The sequence below is a fragment of the Alligator sinensis genome, unplaced genomic scaffold (genome assembly GCF_000455745.1).
Source record: "Alligator sinensis unplaced genomic scaffold, ASM45574v1 scaffold417_1, whole genome shotgun sequence".
Classification (NCBI taxonomy): domain Eukaryota; kingdom Metazoa; phylum Chordata; order Crocodylia; family Alligatoridae; genus Alligator; species Alligator sinensis.
The window spans coordinates 53,612-57,061 of NW_005842433.1; the positions used below are offsets into that span (position 1 = coordinate 53,612).

General features: G+C 46.1%; 1 non-coding gene across 1 annotated transcript; it reads right to left on the reverse strand.

Moving 5' to 3' along the window:
- Positions 1-226: 226 nt before the first annotated feature.
- Positions 227-309, reverse strand: TRNAL-UAA. The gene has a single exon. It is a non-coding gene; the product is annotated as a tRNA-Leu (tRNA).
- Between the last annotated feature and the right edge of the window lie 3,141 nt (positions 310-3,450).

Sequence of the window (3,450 nt, forward strand, 5' to 3'; positions counted from 1 at the left end):
CCCTCTTAGCCTTCTCTTGTAAAGGCTGAACAGGTCCAGGTCCCATAGCCTCTCCCCATAGGGCCTGCTCTGCTGCCCCCTAATCATGCGAGGGGCCCTCCTCTGGACCCTCTTGATGCTGTCCACATCCCTCCTGAAGTGCAGCACCCAGAACTGGATGCAGTACTTCAGCTGTGGCATAGAGGGGGAGGATCACCTCCTTGGACTTGCTCGTGAAAACAGCTGTTACCAGGAGTGTGGTTTGAACCCACACAGATATATATCTATTGGATCTTAAGTCCAACACCTTAACCACTTGGCCACCCTGGTGTGAAAAACGGCTGTGGGGGTCCAGCTGGGAGTCTGGGCCCACACCCAGGCTTTAACTTGCAACTCTTTGGGTCTGAAGTCAGCACACACACCCCTAGGTCACACAAGCAGGTATGTGTGCTGATTCTTCTCATATGTGTACACCATCCTTTCAGAAGTCCCTAAAAACAAAAACGGTGTCACAGAAGTTCATTGGGGAATTTTTGTGGAAATTCATTATGCAACATGTATATCTCAGATCAGTCACTTTCTCAAGGCAGTAATTACTAGGGATCCAGGTTTTCTGTTTCCCACAGGAAAATGGATAAAAATGTGGATTCCCCCTTTACCAGAGGAACCTGCAGATTTCTCATTTTAACAGAGAAACTCATGGATTTTGCAATTTTGCAAAGAGCTCTGTGTAGGCTGGCAGAGTTCCAGCATGCAAGGGGCTGAGAGGGAGCGGGAAGAGGGCGAGCAGGCAGGGGGTACCCCGTGAATGTATATGCACATGGCCACCAGGCAAGCTGGAGAGCAGCTCCTGCAGGTAAGGCGGGGGAGAGGTGAGTGGGGGATTGAGGTCCCCATAGGAAGGGAGGGAGGGCTGGGGCTGCTATATGGCTGGGGCCTGGGGCTGCAATGCATGGCCACAGGGCCCTAGCAAATAGTGGGTGGCTCATTTTGGGGACAGGGAGAGCTGGCTTCCTACCACTGGGTGCACTCCTGCGGGACATGGGGGACCCATGCCCCCCAGATTTATACACAGGGCGGGGGTGGGTGTGGGCTGCCCACTGCAGGTTCGGGCTCCCGGCGTGCTGCTCTCCCCTGGGGCCTCTGCAGCCCAGCGGGTGTGACCCAGCACTGCAGGGAACAGCAGGGCCATGCAATGAAGCTGCTTGCTGCTGTGAGCTCCAAGCTGCCCTGGTGTGGCATCCCCTGCATTCATGGCAGCAGTGGGGGCAACAACATGGGGTTGTGGCCCCTCATTGATGCCACGCTGGCAGGGGGCACCTCACCAGGGCAGTGTGGAGCTTGCAGTGGCAAAGAGATTCCCACATGGCCCTGCTCTGCCCTGCAGCACCAAGTCTCCTCTGCTGGGCTGCAGAGGCTGTGGGGGAGGGCAGCAGGGTGGGGAGCCTGAGCCCACAGGAGGCAGCCTGCCCCCACCCCTGCCCCAACCCCATGCACAGATTTACAATTTTTTTTCTCAGAGAATTTGTGATTTTTAGTCAGGGAAAACCAGGACCCCTGGTAGTTACAAATACAGTCCTGGTTGGTTTTCTACAGGACCCATGAAGCAGGAAAACACGGTAGTGAATAGATGTCTCATTCTTCTACAGCCTCTGATGAAGTGAGCTCCAGTTCACAAAAGTTAGTGCTATGATTTAGTTAGTCTATAAGGTTCAAATCTATCCTGCCTTCTTCTACTTCTGTCACTAAAGCCTGTGAATTATGAAAGACTAGTCAGTGGCCACCTATCTATATGGCGATGTATTAAATGTTCTCTCTATTAAATGATTCATGTTCATTGCTGGGTGGCATCTTGTTTGGAACACCCCATGACATTAAAGAGTCAATCATCAATCAAGCAGGTTTTTTTATGTAGGATCTGTATTACTTCCATTGGCTCAGCCACAGAATTCAACTCTTAGCTGGATCCAATTTTTATGAAGAATTGCCCCACCCGGTTTTAGGTGATTTCACTTGGGGAAGAACAAGCAAAACTGGCATAACTACATCCATATGTGCAGGTAAAAGCAAAGAGTTGCTCAGCAAGACTCATGTTGCTAAACCCTTTGGAAATAAAGGAATTGTTCAGGACTACATATTTGATGCATTTTAGACTGCTTAAGTTGTCAGGTCTTACAGCCAGCTAGGCACATTCATATGCTCAAGTGAAGATAAGTTTGTTGAACATTTTTAGTTTAGTTCCTGTCTTTTTTTCATTTAAACTACCATCATGGCCTACAGCCCCTCTAGAGGAAGAAGGTGGAGATCAGGAGGGATTTCATGAAAAATCTCAGTGCAGAGTTGCAACTTGTTTCATTACTGTTTCTATCAATCACGTTTCATTATGTTAAGCCTGGAGACATCTAGGATTCAGAAAGAGAAAGCAGAGCTGACCTGTATTTAGTGCTGTACAGATTAACTCTGTATCTGCAATTCTCTTGAGAAATAAATATCTGAAATGTTTATACCACAGTAACTTTCATTTCACACAATTCCAAACCACTTTATGAAGGAATCACTTCACAATCACCTGAGATTTCAATATGGCACTTGATCTGCAGTAGATAGCAGCCATGCATAACCATTGAGGAGAATACCTATATATCACTGCAAGAGTCTTAGCAGCAATGGAGACAGATGACTGATTAAAACAGAAAGGGGGAACTCAGGTTGGCAGAATGTAGTTATCTAAATTAGAATTTGGCAAAAATATCAAGATTAGTTTCCTTATGATTGTGAAGAATACTGTACAGACTTCAAGGGCATTGAGTCTGCATCACATGAAAAAGAATGGGCATGTCTAAAACCACAATATAGCTCTTGCAAAGTGGTAAGTATCATTTCAATTACCAACACAGTTTCGAGCAAGCCTTGGCTGCTGCAGTAAGGTCTGCTGTCCAACATCAATCCCGTTTATTATGAGCACACAGAAGAGATCATAGTTTTAGGGTGGTATGGCTACAGACCATTAGTCCTCTCTTCTGACTCCCATAGAGAAACATAAAAGACTATTATGTATTCTGGCATGTGCACAGTAATAATAGGTACATGGACAAGTAGGAACTTCAGAACAGTATTCTTAACCCTGAATATGGGACACATTGAGCCAAGTGTCACTTTCAATCTTTACAAAGTTAGCAACAAAATCGTAGAGCCTACAGCAAAAACGCATTGTACACAAAAAAGTGTCACCTATTTACCAATCTGACACGGTTTCTGTCATTTGGTGATATATCTTTTAAGCAGCAAAAAACAGGTTGTTTCTGATTTTTTTTTAAATGAAGCTTTTAAGAGACATGAATCATATCACCAGGGAAATTGGGAACAAATTTCCCTGTCAAAATTCATTGGATTCCTATGGTAAAAAGCTTGACTACTCTAGGGTTAATGGTGAAACTCCCATTGACTTCAGTGGGACCAAGATTCCTCCTT